Source organism: Oryctolagus cuniculus, chromosome 5 (assembly GCF_051225735.1).
Source record: "Oryctolagus cuniculus isolate XC-2025 breed Fujian yellow rabbit chromosome 5, ASM5122573v1, whole genome shotgun sequence".
NCBI classification, from domain to species: Eukaryota; Metazoa; Chordata; class Mammalia; order Lagomorpha; family Leporidae; genus Oryctolagus; species Oryctolagus cuniculus.
In genome coordinates this window covers 75224797-75247885 of record NC_142871.1, presented here as the reverse complement: position 1 = coordinate 75247885, position 23089 = coordinate 75224797, and the positions used below count along the sequence as shown (strand labels likewise).

At 43.7% G+C, this 23089-nt stretch overlaps 1 pseudogene; it reads right to left on the bottom strand.

Moving 5' to 3' along the window:
• Nucleotides 1-3220: 3220 nt before the first annotated feature.
• Nucleotides 3221-23089, bottom strand: part of LOC103349853 (ankyrin repeat domain-containing protein 35 pseudogene) — a 73322-nt pseudogene continuing 53453 nt past the window's right edge.

Below are 23089 nucleotides of genomic sequence, written 5' to 3'. Positions count from 1 at the left end.
CTCCTGGTCTCCCATGGGGTGCAGGGCCCAAGCACTTGGGCCATCCTCCACTGCCTTCCCTGGCCACAGCAGAGAGCTGGCCTGGAAGAGGGGCAACCGGGAAAGAATCCGGCGCCCTGATCGGGACTAGAACCCGGTGTGCCGGCGCCGCTAGGTGGAGGATTAGCCTATTGAGCCGCGACACTGGCCAGTTCAGTTTTCTTAACATTGTCTCTTGACTCATTGCTTCGTATCTTTCAATTCAATCTTATAGTCTCATGGGTAGTTCCTCATGACCAACTGACTAAGAAAAAACAAACTATGTGGCAAAAGAGATTCCAAAGAGCTTCAAGTAGTACATTTGATCTTTCACTTTGCTGCATTGAAAGAAATACAGATATACACTGGCACATAAATGATTGTTAACTTTTTGGCTGGAAGGTACAGGATTTTGATCAGGACTGTAATGTGAGTAATAATAATGTCTGGAAAATGCTATGTAAACAGACCACTCAGAATGGCACAAAAATAAATATGGTTATGCCTTATATAAATAAATACTCACCAAAGTGCATCCACTGCAAAGGAGGCACTCAATAATTATGTGAGCAAAAGGCCAGATGCAATGACTGTTATTCATCCCCTTTCCCCTAGATACCTCAGAGCTTTATTAATGGGCCCATGAGAAAAAGTGGCCATTCTGGCAGGAATAAAAGCTATACAATGTATGAGAAGACTTTAAAAAGTTTGCTGAAGGTGGAAATAAAAAGAGGTTTATTTGGAGAAAAATGTTTTAAATCCATCCATACTTTGTTTCATAACACACATTGTCCATGAACTTTGTGAAATATCCTCACAGATTTATCCTTACCAAAGTTGACCATGGTGCACCCACTGTTGACTACCGAAGCAAACAATATCGATCAACACAGAGACTCTAGCATGCCATCTTTGGAAGGAATACTCAGCCATCTGGTGAAATGTTGATTATATCAGACCCCTTCTGTCACTAAGGTTACAGATTCATCCTTACTGAAATATTCTGGAGATGGATTTCCTATCTCTCTGCTCATACTTCTGCCAACACCACCATCTGTCTGCTCATATAATGCCTTATCCATCATCATGGTATTCTGAAAAAAAATTTCTTCAAATTATTTCACAATAAAGGAACTGCTGCAGTGGATTCATGTCCATGGAATTTGCTGGCCATTCTGTATACTCCATCACTCCGAAGGGTTTGCACTGAAAAAAGATGGAGTGGTTCATTGAAGATAATTCCAACTGGGAGACTACAACCTGTATATAGTTATTTTCCCCCATATCCAGAATACATGGTCTAATAATCAGAGTGGTAGTGAAGTACATTTCCACTATTATTCCTAAAAGCCATGCACAGACACATTTTGTACCCCATTGTCAGAAAAACACTGCTGTTTTGGGTGCAATATTCCTGTTGCGGATGCAAAATGGATTCACTGATGCTGAAGCTGAGACTTCCAAGAGACCATTTGTCATATATTATGCGGCTGAAGCAAGATACAAAAAGGAAAATCACTCTAATGGCTGACTTGATTGAATTCAATTTCCAATGAGAAATTGTGTTTCTCCTGGACTTGATCCCTTGTACCTTTTCCCTTTTCTAATTTTAAGCTGCATCCTTCTTCTGTGTATGCTGCAACTATGAACATCACACTTTCTTTGAGTCTGGGGGTCCTTCTAGTGAATCACCAAACTCAAGTGTGATCTTGGAGACCTCTGATTCAGTCCTCCAGCTCAGTATCAGTTAGATGTGGTATGACGAGAATGTATTCCTGTGCTATTGCTATATAAATCATGCTTTTAAGTTTTCTCCCTTAAGTGTCTTATGTGCTATAGTTTTTATATTCTGGTTGCTTGTGTTATAGGTACCCTTTATAGATGTATAGGAATTTATCTTACATTGAAAGTTCTCCAAGAGTCGCATGACGTTTGAATGTTGAATTTTATCATTTCTTATCCATCTGATAAGAAAATCATACTTTGGGAAAGTGCAAAGTCTCATATTGAAGGGCATGAATATAGGAAGGATATGTAGATGTCACTTTTTCAACTTACTCCTCTGCCTTGTCTTGGTCTGCTAAAACATTAAACCCCAGCTCATTACTAAATACTACCAGGGCAGTCAAAGCTCTTTTTGATCACTTAACATCATCATTTTTCTCCTGAATTGTATACATGGCAAATATATTTTAATTATTATGATGAAATTTTAGGATTCCTGCACTGTATTGAAAAAGATTCTTCAGGGTGTGGAGTCTGCCAAACACAAATTTGCTGTGGCCTCATTCTTAAATTGTAGTGTAGCTGGGTAAAGAATTCCAACAAAAAGGATTTTTCCTATCAGTACTTTACAGCTAGCATTTCATTGAACTAAAGTACCTGCTGTTATTTAAGAAAACTATTATCTAGTTTTTGTTCTTTGCATTTAGGTTGCACATAGGTACTTCACTATCTTGTTAGTTTTAATATATTTTTCTTTGTAATTGACACTCTCTAGTTTAGTAATTGCTGAAACCTATCCAGAATTAGTGACAGCCACAAGACTAAAGACCCAGAAAGCTTAAAAACAATGAGAAAAATAAATATAAAATATCTACACTTATGTATATAATATTCAGATTTCAGAAAACCAAGGACAAAAAGAAAATTTTGAAAAAACCCAGAGAAAGTATTCACCTAATCTATAGAAGAGCATACATAAGAATTACAGTTTATTTTTCTCAGGAAATCATATTAGAAAGAAAAAATAGAATGAAAAATTTAGCATTTCAAAAGAAAAAATTCACCAACCTAGAATATTGAACTCAGAAAAATTATCCTTCAAAGGTTAAGATAAAATACTTTTTCAGAAAAGCAAAAATCGAGAAAATTTATCAACAGCAGACTCATCTTGCAAGAAATGCTAAGAGAAATTCTTCAGAGAGAATGAAAATTATATATATATGTATACACATATTTTTCAAAACGTGTACCTACATAAGAAAGTAAGAACATCAGATAAAAAGTACATGAAAGTAAAGTAAAATATTTTTGTTCTTTTTTTAACTGCCTTCTGCTTTATTTGCTGCAGGCTTGGTTGCCATCCACACCTTCTCTGGCCTCCTCCATGCTGCTCCCGAGATCCACGTGTTCAGGTTTAGGGTCCACAAAATCAGGCGAAGCCCCTCCTTCCTCCACAACCACACCTTGATGAAGCCTGTCAGTCATTCTGAGGGATGCTTTTACTCCAGCACAGAAATCTCGCACCTCCGAGACACACCACGAGGCCACCCGCCTCACTCTCTTGCAGGTTGAGGATTCTCAGTAGCATGCTGTAAACGTCTAGTTCCATGTAGCCCCGAGCAGCATTCAGCCAATGATTAGGCCGCCATGATCTCTCCATGGTTCTAGGAATCTTGCAGCTGCGGGGAAAGGCGAACACTTTCTCCCGGAACTGCTAGCACTTCCTCCAAAAGCTCCTTGATCTTGGCCTTCCTAACCCGACAAGCCCCAGAGGGATGCTCCATCTTCTCTTTGAGTAGCTCTGCTGTTTTCTCAAACTGCTAGGAGCGCCTGCACGACTCGCACCAGGTCCCAGCTCCTGCTGTACTCCTCTACTACCACTCCTCCCAGCCGGCCCATTTCCAGGCTGGCTGTGTTATATTGGTCCAGCACTGCCTTCAGCTCCAGGCCCCAAGCTTGGGTCAAGGCTACCAATGAACCCCGAGTTTTCTCGTGCTGCCTCAGGCTGGCCGCCTCGCGAACCCGCAGCTCAGCCACCTCCTACGTGGCTTGCTAGAGCAGCTGCTTTAGCTTCCCGATATTCTGGCTTTTTCGGCTCATTGTGGCCTGAACAGCCCGCAGCTCCTCCCCCAGCTTTCCCAGGTCTTGCTCCAAAGGAGCCTCTTGGGGGGATGCTGGGGCCTTGGAGAAAGCGCCCAGCTCCTCACACAGGGGCAGGGACCCGCCCAGCTGCTGGTTCTCCTTCTCCAGCCGAGCCAGCACCTGCTGGGTCTCCCTCCCGGTGCCTGTCCACCAGCGCGCTGATGCAGGCCTGCAGCTCCTCCAGGGGCTCAGCCTCTGTGCCTCGCACACTGCCCTTGCCCACTGGGTCTGGGAGCAGGTAGCTCACAGCCTTCAGGGGCCAGCGGTCTGGGAGGCCAGGCGCTTCTGCAGCTTCTCGGTGTCCTGCGTTTCCAAAGCCAGTTCATCCATCAGCAGCCCCACACTCTGCCGAAACTGCTGCAGCTGGACCTGCACCTGGCTTGGGCGCGAACTCGGCGCTGGAGTCGCTGGCTCAGGGACTGCAGCTCCCCTTGCAAGCGCTGCTGCTCCTGTCCCAGCTCGCCCAGCTCCTCCAACAAGTTACTGTTGCTCAGACCAGGGCTGACACCTCCTTCTCCAGCTGTGCCTTTGCACACCTGTCCCCCTGGGAACAGTTCTCCAGGGGCCCCTAGGGGCTGTCGCCTGGCCCCAGCAGCCCTTTTTTATTATAGGTCGTGAAGGGGAGGGCGGTTGTGGATTCTTTTCTTCAGCTTAGCATAGAAATAAAAAGCTGGGAAACAATTTGCAAGGAGGCAGAAACTTTTATTTGACAGAAAAGAAACTTTTATTTGATTGGCAAGCCACAGAAAAAGTCTTGTCGGATAGGAGACCAGGTGGAGTGCCCGAGTGGCACACTGGCGTTTAGTAAGTTCATTGGATCAGTCCACTGGGGGTGTCCACTGGATCTGGGAAGGGGGTTCATACATCTGTTGATTGGCTTGGGGCTCATGAAAATGGGGGGGAGGGTATCCTGGAGACGGTCTGTTTCCTTAGGAGCTCAGCCCCCTCCTCTGCCAGCTCTGGGTGAAAGATTGCAACCACTCTGGAGATGTGATTTAAGGAGCAGAGTCACACATGCAGCACAAGAAGCTACTAGTCAGGGAGATGCCATTCGGTGTGGAGACAAGCTTCCCCGCCACAGCTGGCAGCCTGCTTGTGAAGGGCATTCTACCCATGTCCGAGGGGCCCACAGAGCCCCAGCCCCACTGGACAGCCTCTCCTTTCTTCTCTTCATCCTTTCTGATCATACCACTTGGTGCTATTATGAATCTACTGAAGTATGATTTTATTTTCCATGAAACTTCATAAAATACAAAAATTACACAAATAAAAATTTCTGCCACATTCATCATGACACCTGAATTATTAAATATTCCACAATAATTTGATGAAATTCATATCCATCTTTAACTGACTGAAAGGCTTTCTATGCAAGTTCTAAATCTGTTTTATAGGAATGTTTCACAACTACTTCTGACAGGAATATGAAAATTATTCCTCATAATTTTCACCCCAGACCCAGACATCTTTTCAGGGCTGGTCAATGAAATGTCATAAATGATAGCTTGAGCTGATACTTACATTGGCTTCATAGGTTGATGAATATTCCCTACAGGTTTTTAAAGACATAGAAACCTCAAATACTAGACATTCCTTTGTCCATGACAAACAAATTATAAAATGTTACTCCAGAAATTTTTTATAGTTGAATATGGTATCTTCTTTTGTATTATCATAAAATTCAAAACTTCTGTTAAGAATAACTTCCTTTCCATTGGGAAAAAAATCTGAATAGTTGATTTTGTAGATGAACAGTGCCCTGAGTCTTTAGTGAATGAATTGTGTATTTCTCCATTTTATAGTTCTAAGAAGCAGTAGTTGTTTTAGCATACTCAGAAAGGCAAGAAATTTCATAGATAGCCAACAGATAGCAGCATATATTTTGAATAACATTCAAGTTCTAATGACTGAGAGATTTCCCAATATTTCTTTTTTTTAAAAGATTTATTTTATTTATTTGAAAGACAGAGTTACAAAGAGAGGTAGAGACAGAGAGAGAGGTCTTCCATCCGATGGTTCACTCCCCACATGGCCACAACAGCCGGAGCTGGGCCAATCCGAAGCCAGGAGCCAGGTGCTTCTTCCAGATCTCTCATGCAGGTGCAGGAGTCCAAGCACTTGGGCCATCCTCTTCTGCTTTCCCAGGCCATAACAGAGAGCTGGACTGGAAGAGGAGCAGCCGGGACTAGAACTGGCATCTATATGGGATGCCAGAGCTTCAGGCCAGGCTTTAACCCACTGTGCCACAGTGCCGGCCCCTCCCAATATTTCAAGCATGCAAAGGCTTCTGGTAGATGTCTATTAGTTGTCACCAGACTATGGCCCTTTCACTTCTTGCAGAAATAGATGCTACTTCTGACATTGAGTTTGTCCTTCCTTGCCTGTACCTCCCTATCTCCACTCCCTCCCCCAGATGCCCTCACTAACTTCCAAGACTCAGTCCTTCATCCAGCCCCATCCCAGCTCAAAGAATCAGCGAGGCACTTGTGAAACAGCACAATAGGAGTTTCTCTTTCTCCCCCTCTTCCCTTCTGGAGTCAAGGAAGTCCTATATTTCTATAATCAGTTTAAATGTACTTATTCTATAGGTTTATTTAGAATATTCAATCACTTTAACTAACTTCCCTCCCCTTTGTTCATTTCCTGATGCAGTTTGCTGTTTTATATTGAGAACATTTCTTTTATAGAACTAAAATTTGTGGGGAGCAACTGGGAGCAACTCGGACTAGACTAAGTTACTGGAATTAAGACTTATTCTATGCATCTGCTCTCCCACAATATGGCGCTGGGAGAGGAGGAAACAGCTTCTACTCAGCTGCCTCCAGTTCAACCAATAAACTGTAGGACCTGCTCCTGATTGAAGGAGAGCAGCGTACTCGGCGTGTGGGTAGCAGAGTTGGGATTGGTGGAAGAGGACTATAAAGGAGGAGAGAGACAACATGCACAGGGAACATCTATCTGAAGGAACACCTGTGCAGCCCCCGAGAGAGCCGGCCAGCGGTATGCCGCTCCCCCGCGGAAGTGGGGAAAGTGGCAGGGGGAAACGCCCTTCCACGGAGGTAGAAGGGATGGTAGCCAACCCGGGAAGAACCAGCAGCAAACCCGGGGAGGGCCAAGCAGACAAAAGAACAATGCAGGGTCCTGTGTTGCTCTTCCACGAAGAGGGGGAGTGACATAATGGTGCCGTGACTCGGATAGGAAACCTAGGAGGGAAGAAGCGGGAAGAAGTGGGAAAATACCGGAGAGAGAGAGACTAGCAAAGAGCCTAGGGAAAAGCCGGACGGAAAAGGTGCCGGAAGAAGCTATTGAAAGCCTAGGCATAGACTCGGATACGGACTGTGGGAAAGAAGTTAGGATTTAAAGTGAAAGCAAGAAGAAACTTAGACTCAGATACAGACTGCAGGTTGAAAGTGAAAGTGAAACCTAGAAGAAACTTAGACTCGGATACGGACTGTGGGGAGAAGCCAGGAGAAGTGAGAGGGGAATATTGTTGGAAGAAAACTTAGGGAAACATACTGGGTAGAGAAAAATATGTTAGGGAGGATGAAGCCGCAGGGGCAGGCTGAAGCGGAGACGTAAGCTATCTTGGGATTCTTCAAGTCAGCCCGGGGTACAAGGGGCGAAAATCTGGAACCAGAGGCAGAGACGTGGGCCGCCAGTTTGGAATCCGTCAGATTAGCCCGGGGAGCAAAAGATGGGAAGCCAAACTGGGGGGCGCAGACGTGAGCTAGGTTGAATTCGCCAGGTTAGCCTGGGGAACTTGGACTGAATGCCGGTGGCGGAAACGTGAGCTGGGCTGTGTGACTCAAGGAAGCCGCCGCGCGCAGAGAGAGCGCACGGGGCACAAACGGGGAGAGCGCACGGGGTGTGAGTAGGAAACGTGGGGCTAGCGCGAAGGCCATGGTGCGGGCGCGAAGGGCGTGGAGACCGCGGAGTGCGTGAAGCCAAGCCACGCAGAGCTGGGAGCCCGCCGCAGGGCGGGCGCCGGGAAGCCGCGCAGATGAGAGAAGCGTGGGCTGAAGCGGCTCAGAGCCGGGAAGCAGCCTCGGGGCGAGGTGCCAAGAAGCAGCCTCGGGGTGGGCGCTGGGATGCCGCAGGGATAAGAGAAACAGAAGTATAGAAGTAAAATGAGAGAAATAGGAATGCTGGCAGATAGAAGTAAAATAGGAGAAATAGGAATGCCCAGAGGTAGAGAAATAGAGAAAAATAAGGCCTCCCCACAATGAGAGAGCTTGGATTCGGTCTGCCTGATTAGTAAGACGATAAGCACCTGTGGGCGGCTGCAGGTCACCGAAGACAGGCACGTCATCAACACTAATAAGTCTCCCCACAATACGGCAATGAGAAGGCTCAGATTTGGTTTGCCTGATTGGTAGGGCTTGTAAGCACCTGCAGGCAGTTCTAGCATAGCAGAGCATGCGCTGCAGGGCACCAAACACAGGCACGCATCAGCGCCTAAAAACCTCCTCACAACATGGCGAAGAGAGGACCCGGATTTGGTTTGCCTGATTGATAGGGCTTGTAAGCACCTGTGGGCAACTCTAGCAAGCAGAGCAGAGTGTGTGCCGTGGGGCACCGAAGACAGGTGTGTATCAACGCCAAAAATAAAAAGAAAGGGGGATCTGTGGGGAGCAACTGGGAGCAACTCGGACTGGACTAAGTTACTGGAATTAAGACTTATTCTATGCATCTGCTCTCCCACAATATGGCGCTGGGAGAGGAGGAAACAGCTTCTACTCAGCTGCCTCCAGTTCAACCAATAAACTGTAGGACCTGCTCCTGATTGAAGGAGAGCAGCGTACTCGGCGTGTGGGCAGCCGAGTTGGGATTGGAGGAAGAGGACTATAAAGGAGGAGAGAGACAACATGCACAGGGAACATCTATCTGAAGGAACACCTGTGCAGCCCCCGAGAGAGCCGGCCAGCGGTGTGCCGCTCCCCCGCGGAAGTGGGGAAAGTGGCAGGGGGAACCGCCCTTCCACGGAGGTGGAAGGGACAGTAGCCAACCCGGGAAGAACCAGCAGCAAACCCGGGGAGGGCCGAGCAGACAAAAGAACAACGCAGGGTCCTGTGTTGCTCCTCCATGAAGAGGGGGAGCGACAAAATTGTTCTGGATCTTTTTCACACTTGCAAGACTGGAACCTTTGTAACTGAGGGAAACACAAGAAACTACTGAGAGTAGCTGGAGAGGAGTACAAACACATTCAAAGGTGAAGCAAAATTGGCTCTTAGTCCTTAAAGGCTGCTATAACAAAATACTCACACTGGGTAATTTATACTCACCAGAATGTATGCTCACTGTTCTGGAGGCTGGGAAATTCACATTCACAGTGCCAGGAGATTGTCTGGTAAGGCTGCTTCCTTCACAGATGCCTCTGGAAGGGGAAAACAGTCTACCTGAGGGCACTTTTCATCAGGGCTATGCCCTCATGACCTATCCATTCCTAAAGACCCGCTTCTTAATTGTCTCACACTGAGGACCAAATTCCAACATAATGATTTTGGAGAGGACACATATGTTCAGACCATGACAATAGTACAAAGAACTTTTATAGAAAATGAAATTTGAAAAGAAGATGGGAAGCAATTTGCGTGACATTTAAAATTCCCTGATTGCAACTTAATAAATAGTTATAACTTGAAAGAGATTTGAGACCAGGAAGTTTATGGCCTGAGCACAGCTTGGTGAAAATTATTTTGGCAGCTATGTCCAATACCAATTGTAGTGAGCAGAAGCTGGTTCTCAGAAGGCCAGCAAGAAGATGGTGGCCATGGTCTAAATGATATGCAATGAGTGCCTGGACAATTTTTTGTAAGACTTATTTTATTTACTCGAAAGAGAGTTACAGAGAAAGGTAGAGCCAGAGAGAGAGAGAGGTCTTCAATTCCACTGGCTCACTCCCCAAATGACTGTAACAGCCAGAGCTGAGCTGATTTGAAGCCAGCAGCCAGGAGCTTCATCCAGACCTCCCACATGGGTGCAGGGGCCTAAGGACTTGGGTCATCTTCTGCTGCTTTCCCAAGTCATAGCAGAGAGCTAGATCAGAAGTGGAGCAGCTGGGACTCGAACTAGTGCCCATATGGGATGCCAGCGCTGCAGGCTGGGGCTTTAACCCGCTGTGCCACAGTGCCAGCCCCCATGGACAATTTGATAGCAGAAGTAGAAAAGAGAAGTCGGAGCACAGAATATGATTTCAACAGTTTTAGTGAGCTACAACATGCCAGACACCCCTAAATACTGAGAATAGCATCTTAGATGAGAACAACCATGATTTTGCGCCCATAAAGCTTACCAAAAAAGAGATAATACAGAAGAAAGCTTCTTTGAAACACTCATTTATTTGAAGGATAAATTAGAATTAGCCAGGAGCATATTGGAGGTGGGGAGAACATATATGAAAAATACTAATTTTCATCAGGTTAAATCTGTAAATTTCTGGCTATATTACTACTATTTGTGAACCATAACCTCATGATTCACTCATTCAATAATAGTTATTGAAAAGTTTACTCTATACCTGCCATAATTCTAGATTCTAGGGATATAACTAACAAAATTTTAAAATATGATGAGAGATAACAAAAAGTAAACTGATAATTTCAATGCACTGTGAGAAGTGCTGTGGGGTTCCAAGAAAGGAACAGCATTAACAATAATCACAGTATGCCCCATTACAAATTAGTAATATTATTAAGAAGTTCTTGAGAATCATCTTCACAGTAGATTTTTAAGTTACATAAACACTACACATAAGAAAGTGTAGTCATAGGGGTGCAAAGATGATAAGAAAATTATGTGGTCATTCCTTATAAAGAACCCAAAGTCACAGTCACTGCATGGGTTTAATCATCTTAGATAGAAAGCGGTCCAGGTATGGTTAGAAGTATCAGCTTTTTATTTCAAGTTTGTGACTAACTCCTGCTGCCTTCATTTCAAATAGAGAATAAAATCACATAAGAAACCTTTTCATAAACAGCAGGAGAAAAGGTGAGAGGGAACTGAAAAACAAATGTAAATCCAGTGCTACGCAAGCATTAAATTTGAGCTGTTTATCTTTTGAAAGAATCAGTTGTTTTGCCAGCAATAACCTTGTCGTGCAGAGTGACCATGCTGAATAACTGCAGGCCTTGTGAATGATTGGAGGCAGGAGGCAGGAGATATTTCCTAAATCTATCTTCCTGAGGACCCACAGAGCTCAGAAGAGAACTTTTACATCTTTACAACAGGTATTGGATATCTCTCATTGCCAAAATTGGATCTATAATGTCTCAAATTCTACTTGTTTAACACTAACACATTTAAGGTGCCAACTGCAAACTTCTCAGGAAACTGCAGTGTTCACGGAATCTTGCCAACCATCTAAGAAGGTTCTAAAGGGCTTGGCTGAGATAAGGAATCATCCAAGTATAATTCATCCAGGAAGAAAGGTCACATAAGTCAAGGTCTGTTGCCAAAATGATTCTACTGAAGATTAATGAACATCTACCAAGCATGCAAGAGTGTCTGGAATTTTACCAAGACTACCTTTCTCAGTCCTTCCTCACACACACAAAAAAATGTAGTGGAGATTAAAACTAGCAAGGCCAATGGACACACGCCTCTTTGACTATAGAGGAATGGGAAAGGACTGATTTGTATCAGAGAAAACTCTACTTTCAAACGCATGAAGATCAGTTTTGTAGTCACAGATCTAGGATGGTTTCTTTTTTTCCATTCAGAGAGAAATAAAGAAAATAGCTACAAACTTATTTAGTCCTAACAATATGCCAGACTCTGAGTTGAGCACATTTGATATGTTTTTTTCAGTTAGCCCTTATAGTAGTCCTGAAATATTGCAAAATTTCCTCCCCTATCCAGAGTTTCACTGTTGGAGAAAGTTGTTACCTATGCTCAACCGTGATCTGAGAATATCAAATGTAGACTTCCCTAAATAAATAACTCATAACTTTAAATTATATGCTACCCACTCAGTAGTTACCTGCAAAAATGGATCTGATAGACTGTCGTGGCATCCTGCCTAATGCTACATCATGATGCTTATGTCATTGACTTCACTTCATTACATCACACAGGCATTGCATCATCTCACATCACCACAGGAATAAGGCTGAGTACACTGTATTTTGAGAGAGAAAGAGATCACACTCACATATTTATCGTGGTATACAAGTTCTATAATTATTCTTAGTTTCTAATCTCTAACTGTACCAAATTTAAATATTAAACTTTATCATAGGTATGCATGTATAGGAAAAACATAATATGCATAGAGTTTGCTACTATTCACAGTTTTAAGCATCCACTGAGGGTCTTGGAACATATTCCCTATGGATAAAGTAGCACTACTACGTTATACTCACTTTAAAGAGAAAGAAACTGATGATTTATGTATTGGCCAATGTCACCCAACACAAATAAATTCTGTACTTCCAGTGCCAAGCTTCCTTTCCCATAGTGCTATGTCTTGCTGGATCTAACCAACTCATTCTTTCCTGTGTGACACTTCATGTAATACATAACATATTACCTATCACTAGAAGCTACTCTGGTCCTGTGGAGTAGGTTGGGCTGGACCACATCTCTTCAACATTTAAAGCCTTAAGAATCACTAATTAGTCTTAAGTATTGGTTTAAACTTGACCAGTCTACTGGTAATCAATAGATTAAAGGAACTCATTGGAAAGGTTTGGCTGCATAGGAACTCTAAGAGCAATGATGACCTAGTTGAGGAATCGTAGGAAAGAAACTGGCCCAGGGAAGGGAAGGTGGTATCCTACGTGTCACAGGTTCATGGCTATAAGCAATCCTAAGGAGGTATGTAAACTCTAGGCAGGAGAACATTCAAATACCCATTTTGTGATATACATTGTGTTGGGCACCTTGCATACAATATGTAAATTAATTTATATGAAATTCTTATGAGTTTACTGATAAGACAAATACCTTTCCCCAAGTCACATGGTTTGAGACTCAAGACTCAAACTTTGATCATTCAGGCTCAAGATTTTTTTTTTTATAAATTTTTTTTTAATTTTTTTGACAGGCAGAGTGGACAGTGAGAGAGAGAGACAGAGAGAAAGGTCTTCCTTTGCCCTTTGCCGTTGGTTCACCCTCCAATGGCTGCCGCGGCCAGCGCACCACGCTGATCCAATGGCAGGAGCCAGGTACTTATCCTGGTCTCCCATGGGGTGCAGGGCCCAAGGACTTGGGCCATCCTCCACTGCACTCCCTGGCCACAGCAGAGAGCTGGCCTGGAAGAGGGGCAACCGGGGACAGAATCCGGCGCCCCGACCGGGACTAGAACCCGGTGTGCCAGCGCCACAAGGCGGAGGATTAGCCTAGTGAGCCGAGGCAGCAGCCTCAGGCTCCAAGATCTTATCAGGTTCTGTTGATGGTGTCTAAGGTCCATTTGGAGAAATCTGTTGACATTTTCACATGGCTTCTACTTTAGGTTTCTTTTTTTAATATTTATTTACTTGAAAGTCAGAGTTACACAGAGAGTGAAGGAGAGGCAGAGAGAGAGAGAGAGAGAGAGAGAGAGAGAGAGGTCTTCCATCTGCTGTTTCACTTCCCAATTAGACATAATGGCCGGAGCTGTGCCGATCCGAAGCCAGGAGTCAGGAGCTTCTTCTAAGTCTCCCATGTGGGTGCAGGGCCCAAGGACTTGGGTCATCTTCCACTGCTTTCCCAGGCCATAGCAGAGAGCTGGATCAGAGTGGAGGAGCTGGGACTTGAATCCACACCCATGTGAAAATGCTGGCATTGCAGGCAGCAGCTCTACCCACTACACCACAGCGCCAGCCCCTTAGTTTTCAAATGTAGTCTGTATATACCTTGTGTTCAGTTGGGTATTTCATTTTATATTATCAATATTTTTATTTCCTATTCTTAAACCATATAATTCACTCTCCCAATTTCAATAGTCACCTTCAAGGCCAGGTAGGCGCCACGGCTCAGTGGGCTAATCCTCCCCCTGCGGCACTGGCACACCGGGTTCTAGTCCCAGTCGGGGCACCGGATTCTGTCCCGGTTGCCTCTCTTCCATTCCAGCTCTCTGCTGTGGCCCGGGAGTACAGTGGAGGATGGGCCCAAGTGCTTGGGCCCTGCACCCGCATGGGAGACCAGGAGAAGCACCTGACTCCTGGCTTTGGATCAGCGTGTGCGTTGGCCATTGGATGGTGAACCATGGCAAAGGAAGACCTTTCTTTCTGTCTTTCACTGTCCACTCTGCCTGTAAAAAAAAAAAAAAAGTCACCTTCAGTCAAATAACTTGCAAGTATTTATCACCCTGACTTCCTTCTGAAGTTTAAAAAGAATATTTCTTACTGTTTGTCTTATTCCTTCTCCCAAATGTTCCTCCAGAATCTCAAATACAACATTTCCTCATATGTATTTACAAAAAATTTAGTTGTTGACTTGATATTAGTTTACTGACAATTAGAATAATAATAAGAAGAAAAAATACAATAAGAATCTCCCTTTACCCCAACTACAACTCACGCGTTTTCTGAATTTCTTATTTTGGTGGTGATTTTGCTGTATTATCAGCAACCATGGTTAAAACCCCTGTCTTCATTTTACTACTCTTTCTTTATCCAACCAACTGCCCAGTCCTATAGATTAATTTTACATCACTGTCATCTAGTCCTATATATCCTTTCTTCGCTGTCAGTCTAATCGTATGTTCTCCTCTAATTTTAGATTCTGTCTCTCTTCTATTTCCTGATCCTCCTGGCCAGCCATGTTCCACTTTTTAAACTAATCCTTTGAATTTGTATCCTTACTTCTGAGCAGCATTTGTTTATTTCTGCTACTTGAGTTTTAAATTTTAGGTGTTGTTCTCACAGACTCTGAAAATCGAATTCTCTTTCTAGATCCCATCACACACTTCATGATCTTCTGTCAGCTATAAATAACTACAATTTTGGTTGGATCAATGTTTATATTGTTACAGCTCAGTGAATGCTTTCCTTTATTGATTCCTCCAGTGTAATAGGTAGGATGTCTTTCCCACCTCTACTGAACAAGTTGTCTTTCCTGGCATTTCATTTGCTTAATTTTTTCAGGAATTCTACCACAAATATTGCTGGATTGTGTCAGTATTTCTCAGTACATTCAAGCACCTGTCAATCTTATGTTAGTGACATTCTCTCTCTCTCTATCCCCCCACCCCTTTAAAGATTTATTTATTTGAAAGGCAAAGTTACAGAGAAGCAAAGGCAGAGAGAGAAAGAGAGAGGTCTTCCATTCGCTGGCTTACTCCCCAAATGGCTGCAACAGCAGGAGTTAGGCGGTTCCAAAGCCAGGAGCCAGGAGCTTCTTCCCAGTCTCCCACGCAGGTGCAGGGGCCCAAGGGCTTGGGGCATCTTCCACTGCTTTCCCAGGACATAGCAGAGATCTGGATCAGAAGTGGAGCAGCTGGGACTTGAACCAGCATGCATATGGAAATACCAGCACAGCAGATGGCGGTTTTACCTGCTACACCACAATGCTGGCCCCAGTGACATCTCTTATTGAAACTTTATACCTTCTCCTTGAAGGGTCTCCTCTGCCCCAGCCCCACCCACCACTCCAACCTATTATACTGTTACCACTTTACCATCATCTTGGTGATTTTTCCTTTTCTAATACTTTGTATTTCTGTTTCTGGACGTACATCTTCTTCTTTCTAGCTATAATCGTTCATTCTACCCAAGTAGCATCCTGAGAAGGTAAAATTTTTGAGACTAGTCTACTCTAATCTTTGATTGGTAGTATGAATAAAAAATTCTAGGTTTAGAAACAAGCAGTATCAGGGCTGGCACTGTGGTGCAGTGGGTTAATTCCCTGGCCTGAAGCACCGGCATCCCATATGGACGCCGGTTCAAGACCCAGCTGCTCCACTTCTGATCCAGCGCTCTGCTATGGCCTGGGAAAGCAATACAAGATGGCCCAAGTCCTTGGGCCCCTGCACCCGTGTCAGAGACATGGAAGAAGCTCCTGGCTCCTGGCTTCGGATCAGCGCAGCTCCTGCTGTTGCAGCCATCTGGGGAGTGAACCACCAGATGGAAGACCTCTCTTTCTCTCTCTCCCTGCCTCTCCTCTCTTGTGTAACTCTGACTTTCAAATAAATAAATAAATGTTTAAAAAAATAAGCAGTATCTGCTAGTCACCAGTGATGCTATTGTCTGCTATATTTTTATTTTTTCTTTTTAAAAGATTTTATTTATTGAGTTGAGAGTCAGAAGTACAGAGAGAGGGAGAGACAGAGAGAAAGGTCTTACATCTGCTGGTTCATTCCCCAAATGGCCACAACAGCCGGAGCTGGGCCAATCTGAAGCCAGGAACCAGGAGCTTCTTCCGTGGGTATGAGGGCCCAAGACGTGGGCCATCTTTCACTGCTTTCCCAGGCCATTAGTAGAGAGCTGGATCAGAAGAGGAGTATCCAGGACAGGAAACAGCACCCATATAGGATGCCACCATCACAGGCGGAGGCTCAGCTTACCACGCCACAGCGGCAGCCCCATATTTTTATTTTTTGATCTATCACTTCTTTCTCATATTTATTTTTCCCACTCTCTGGAAGCTTGTTGAATCTTTCCTTTGTCTCCATTCTTGTGCAATTTCATAATGATATGTTTATTTTAATAGTTGCTTGTTTGTTTTGAAAGAGAGAGAGAGAATCTTCCACCCAGCTGTTTACTCCCAAAATGCCCACCTTGGGCAAGAGCTGTGTCAGGCTAGGGCTGTGTCACGCTGAAGCCAGAATCTAGGAACTCCATCCAAGTCTCCTACATGGGTGATAGAGACCCAACCACTTGGACCACCATCTGCAGCTTCCCAGGGTGCACAACTGGGACTCTGACCCTGGCAATCTGATATGAGATGCAGGTGCTAACTACTGCACCAAATGCCCACCCCAGCTTTTGAATCTATTTTTTTTAAGATTTATTTATTTGAAAGTTAGAGCTACACAGAAAGAGGAGAGGCTGAGTGAGAGAGAGAGAGGTCTTCCATCCGCTGGTTCACTCCCCAGATGGCCTCAACAGCTGGAGCTGGACCAATCCTAAACCAGGAGCCAGAAACTTCCTCCGGGTCTCTCACGTGGATGCAGGGGCCCAAGCACCTGGGCCATCCTCTACTACTATCCCAGGTCATAGCAGAGAGCTGGATAGGAAGTGGAGCAGCCGGGCCTTGAACCAGAGCCCATATGGGATGCCAGCGCTTCAGGCCAGGGCATTAACCCGCTGCGCCACAGCGATGGCCCCAGTTTTAACTTTAAAAACTGAATGTCATACAGTCATTTGATTGTGGTCTGGGAAGGCACGAATTCAACTTGCACCTTTGACTAGATATTGGTGTTTATTTTCTCTTGTTTCCTAAGTTACAGGGGTGTCCTAACTCCCTGATCATGTCAATCATCAGCTCGTAAGCCTTTAGCTTTCCTGTGGAATGAAGCTACCACTACCATCTTCTATTGACTGGAGCAATTGTTCTCAGTCTGCTTACTGTCCTCAAAGTCTCTAGGCACCTGAAGAATTTTTCTGCTAGGATCACCTCTCAGTACAATGATTCACTTTCTCACAACTACTGAGTTTTGCTGCTTCCTACACGGCCTTAGCCTGTCATTTTGACATAATACATCTGATTCCCTGTACCTTTTGCTTTAGTGGGAATTGGCTATTTTTTGTTCCTTTCATCTGCTGTGTATTTCCTTATCTCTGATTTGCTTATGTCTTTTCTGACAAGTAGAATTTCACTTCCAGCTAACAAATATTATTGAGCCTCCAAGGCTCAGGTCAAATATATTTCCTGAAGGAAAAATTTCTTCAGTCCCCAGCAACATAATGCACTGTAATTCACATATAGAACTTTGTGCATCTCATTTGTTTTTTCCTTAAAGATATTTTTGTATCAATATTTCATTGCTATACTTTTTTAAAATATTTATTTATTTTACTTGAAAGTCAGAGTTACACAGAGAAAGGAGAGGGAGAGGGAGAGGGAGAGAGAGAGAGAGAGAGAGGTCTTCCATCCAATGGTTCACTTCCCAATTGGCGACAACGGCCAGAGCTGCACCGATCTGAAGCCAGGAGCCAGCAGCTTCCTCCGGGTCTCCCATGCACATGCAGGGGCCCAAGGGCCTGGGCCATCCTCCACTGCCTTCCCAGACCCATTGCTATACTATTTTATAAACTCCTTCAGAGGGACAGGCATTTGTAACAGCAGTTAAGATGCTCACATCCCACCTAACAATATTGAATCACTGGGTTCAACCCTCAGCTCCCTCCCCTGCCTTCAACTTTCTGCTAAGGTGCACCCTGGGAGGCAGCAGTGATGACTTGGGTGAATAGGTAATTGGGCTCCTGCCACACACATGAGAGATCTGGATTGAGTTCCTCCTTCCAGCTCTCACCCCGACCCCAGCCCAGTCTGGCCACTGCAGACATCTGGTGTATGGGAAGCTTTCTCCCCTAGCCCTCGCCCTCACCCTCACCCTCACCCTCACCCTCACCCTCACCTCCCCTCTTTCCCTCTCCCTCTCCTTTTCTCTCTCCCTCTCCCTCTCCTCCCTCTCTCTCTACCTCTCTCTCAAATAATTATTTAAAAATAAAATCTCCTTCAGAGTGGGAATTATGTCTTATTCTTATATATTTGCCAATGTGATAAGTATATGGGCTCATTTAATTAAATTAAACCTGTCCAAATCATAATGCACAGGGTACAAAATAATTTCTAAAACCTTAAGATATTTTTCCTAATTGCTATATTTTATTTATTTATTTGAAAAGGCAACAAGACTTAAGACAAAGAAACAAAATCCATTTTCTTTTTTTTTATTTAGTAAATATAAATTTCCAAAGTACAGTTTATGGATTACAATGGCTTCCCCCCACACACACAATTTCCCTCCCACTCACACCCCTCCCATCTCCCGCTCCCTCTCCCATTCCATTCACATCAAGATTCATTTTCAGTTAAGTTTCAGCACTTAAGAAGAATTGTGTATTGATTACAGTATTCAACCAAAAGTATTAAGTAGAATAAACAAAAAAATACTAAGAGGGATAACATATTAAGTTGCTCATCAACAGTCAAGGTGAGGGCTGATCAAGTCACCGTTTCTCGTAGTGTTCATTTCACTTTAACAGGTTTCCTTTTTGGTGCTGAAACTTAACTGAAAAGTGATCGCTGTTAAATATAAGAGTGGGAATAAGAGAGGAAAGAGATGTGCAATTCGGGACATGCTCAAGCTGACTTACCTCAAACGGTAGAGTTAGAAACATACCAGGGGATTCCAATTCAATCCCATCAAGGTGGCATGTACCAATGCCATCTCACTAGTCCCAGTGATCAATTTCTGTTCACAATTGATCATAATGATAGGACTAAGAACCAAAGGGATCACAGAAACAAGAATAGTGTCTGCAAATACTAGCTGATAGAATCAAAAAGGGAGAGAATGATCCAACATGGGAAGCAAGATACACAGCAGACCCATAGAATGGCAGATGTCCTAAACAGCACTCTGGCCTCAGAATCAGCCCTTAAGGCATGCAGATCCATCTGAAAAGCCCATGAGAGTATTTCAGGCATGGAAAGCCAAGACACTCTGGGGGGGAAAAAAAAAAAACCTAAATGAAAGATCTCCACGAGTGAGATCCCAGTGGAAAGAACAGGTCATCAAAGAAGGAGGTACCTTTCTCTGAAGGGAGGAGAGAACTTCCACTTTGACCATGGCCTTGTCTAAATATGATCAGAGTAAGTGAACTCAGGGGGCTTCCATAGCCTTGGCAGCTCATGACAAGAGCCTAGGGTGATTACTCGTGCCATGAACAAGAGTGTCAATTTGTTAAGTCAACAACAGGAGTCACTGTGCACTTACTCTTCATGTAGGATCTCTGTCCTTAGTGTGCTGTACATTGAGATTTAATGCTATAACTAGTACTCAAACAGTATTTTTCACTTTATGTTTCTGTGTGGGAGCAAACTGTTGAAATCTTTACTTAATGGATGCTAAACTGATCTTCTGTATATAAAGAGAATCAAAAATGAATCTTGATGTGAATGGAAGGGGAGAGGGAGTGGGAGTGTTGCAGGTGGGAGGGACATTATGGGGGGGGAGCCATTGTAATCCATAAGCTGTACTTTGGAAATTTATATTCATTAAATAAAAGTTTAAAAAAGAAAAAAATTCATTTTCAATTATCTTTATATACAGAAGATCAATTTAGTATATATTAAGTAAAGATTTCATCAGTTTGCACCCACACAGAAACACAAAGTGTAAAATACTGTTTTAGTACTAGTTATAGCATTACTTCACATTGGACAACACATTAAGGACAGAGATCCCACATGAGAAGTAAGTACACAGTGACTCCTGTTGTTGACTTAACAAATTGACACTCTTGCTTATGGCGTCAGTAATCTCCCTAGGCTCTAGTCATGAGTTGCCAAGGCTATGGAAGCCTTTTGAGTTCGCCGACTTCGATCTTATTCTGACAGGGTCATAGTCAAAGTGGAAGTTCTCTCCTCCCTTCAGAGAAAGGTACCTCCTTCTTTGATGGCCCCATTCTTTCCACTGGGATCTCATTCACAGAGAAAATCCATTTTCATCTCTGCTGATTTAATTTATTAATAACAATTGTATAATTTAAGCATGGTCTAAAATTTGCTTACAAATTATGTATCTACAAGAAAAAATCATTACACAAAAGTGCATTTTTTTCTGATAAACCATACTGATCACACTTCTGTGCAGCTTACTGTTAAGAATTTGCACATGACTCACTAAAGTAATTTCCTCAGAGAAAAGAACATCGCTGGCTCGAGGGCTTATGGGTGTTATTACAGTAACTTCAGAGAGACGGCCAAGTATCCACAGATTTCCTTGAACAATTTTTAAAATCTACTTTGGAATTTACAATATTGTTTATCAGTGAGAGCAAAGAGCAATAGACAATAACACATACAGCAGTATGTGGCCATTTGGGGAATAAACCAGTGCGTGAAAGACCTCTCTATTTCTTTCTGTCTCTCCCTCTTTCTCTGTTACATTGCCTTTCAAACAACTAAGCTACTGTGGAGTAGTGGGTAAAGCCTTCACCTACAGTGCCAGCATCCCATATGGGCGCTGGTTCGAGACACGGCTGCTGCACTTCTGATCCAGCTCTCTGCTGTGGCCTGGGAAAGCAGTAGAAGATGGCCCAAGTCCTTAGGCTCCTGCACCTGCATGGAAGACCTGAACGAAGCTCCTGGCTCCTGGCTTCAGATCGGCACAGCTCTGGCCACTGTGTCTAATTGGGAAGTAAACCAGCAGATGGAAAATCTCTCTCTCTCTCTCTCTCTCTCTCTCTCTGACTTTCAAATAAATAAATATTTTTATAAAGACAATAATAATAACTTTGCTTGGTGGAATGGCTCAGGATATTCCAAATTGAAGGTCTCATGTGTTGCAGTTTTTAGATCAAGCAAAAATTTAAATTTTTTCCTGCAGTTTTTAGGTTCTCATTTACTGGAGCTGTCTCCCCAGTTTGCCTGTAACAATGGCTTGGCCTTGCAAATTTCACTGGAGAATCACACTGGATAAAAATAGAAATGTTTGAGCTGCCTAAATGTGAGCTCAGATCTCATAAGACATTGTGTGAGGTGCCAAGAGACTGCTCTGGGAATGGACTTCCCACGACCTGCATCTTCTCAGAGCCTGGCTTGCTACTCCCCACCTGCCTTAGGTGGCTCTGCGCTGGGAAGGAGCCAGGTGAGCAGCACCTGACTTACATGAGGAAAAAAACATGTTGGGCAATGAGTAAAGAAAAAGAGATCTCTAGTTTTCAGTGTTTTTCTCAAGAATATGAGATTGGGGGCGTTTGCATTCAAAGCAACATAAAGAAAAAAATGGACTAAATCTTACTTGCAAGGCTATTTTAGAGAAACAGTCATGCTGGTGTCTACCTGTTCTGTTTTCTCAAAGTGCCCATATGCAGTGAGTCATGTAGAGGGGAGCATGGCAGCAATCCTCTGAGGCCACTAGCGCAAGAACGCGTTTCTGTGAGCACCCACTCAGATTGCAGAGTTGCACTGAGGTGGAACCTGATTGCAGCTGCTGCCCCTCGCTACCTTTCCAGAGTTCAACCCGTAAGTGTCAATCACGGTCTCTTTGACCCCAAAGCTGTGTACTTTCATGTGGGCAATGTTGCCTCTCCATCCAGTCTTCACGGATGCACTGCTTTCTACTCTTTTTCATCCACTCCTAAATTGCTCTGTCAAAGTCCTGAGCACTCTATTCAGTTAACATGCAATACCCTTTCAAACATCCACCATTCTCCTTAGACTCGTTTCCTTTTTTTTTTCTTAACAGATTTATTTATTTGAAAGGCAGAACACCAGCAAGAGAGAATGACATAGAGTGTGAGAGATCTTCCATTTGCTGATTCACTCCCCAAATGGATGCAACAACCGAGGTTTGGCCAGGTTGAAGCCAGGAGCCAGGAGCTCTGTCCAGGTCTTCCACATGGATCGTAGGGGTCCTTCTTTGCTCAGTTCCATCTCATTTCTGCAACTTTTGAAATATCTCAAGGTCTGTGCCAATCACCTTTCCCAAAACCCTTCCATACGTCCCCAGAGGTTTCCCTTTCTTCTGTGCACCTATGGCATTTGGCTTGGAGAACTATACTTTGCTGTGTGTTAAAGTTTCTGTCTGACCCACTGGAGTGCAGGTGAGATTATTTTTGATCTTGTTCTTTTCCAGTGACATTACAATACCTGGCACCACATCATGCACAGAATAGAAAAATAATAAGTATTTTGTTGAATAAATGTCTGTTGAGTACATATTATCAAAATGTTTTTATTTTAAAATCCATAAATTATGTTATTATAGTGCTTTATAGTTTTTAATTATAGAATAAATGCAAATTCTTATAATGAAAGTTCAAATATACAGATGGCATAAAGGGAGTTAACATGATTTATAATGCCAGTTCCTGGGATAATCACTACTAGCCTGTCGGGATGTCTCCTGAGAAGTTTCCTACGCCCATGCGCATACAATATATTAATATCCTGAATGTTGATATCCTGTCAATTCAGATTAAATCTGCTCTCTCCTTAGCATGCTCTTTCTTAAGCTATCCTTCCACCTCAATGATCGGTCTGTGGACAACTTGGATAGCAGTCTATAAGTGTACCCGTGGGGATGGTTGATTATGCCTGGTTCCTTTCT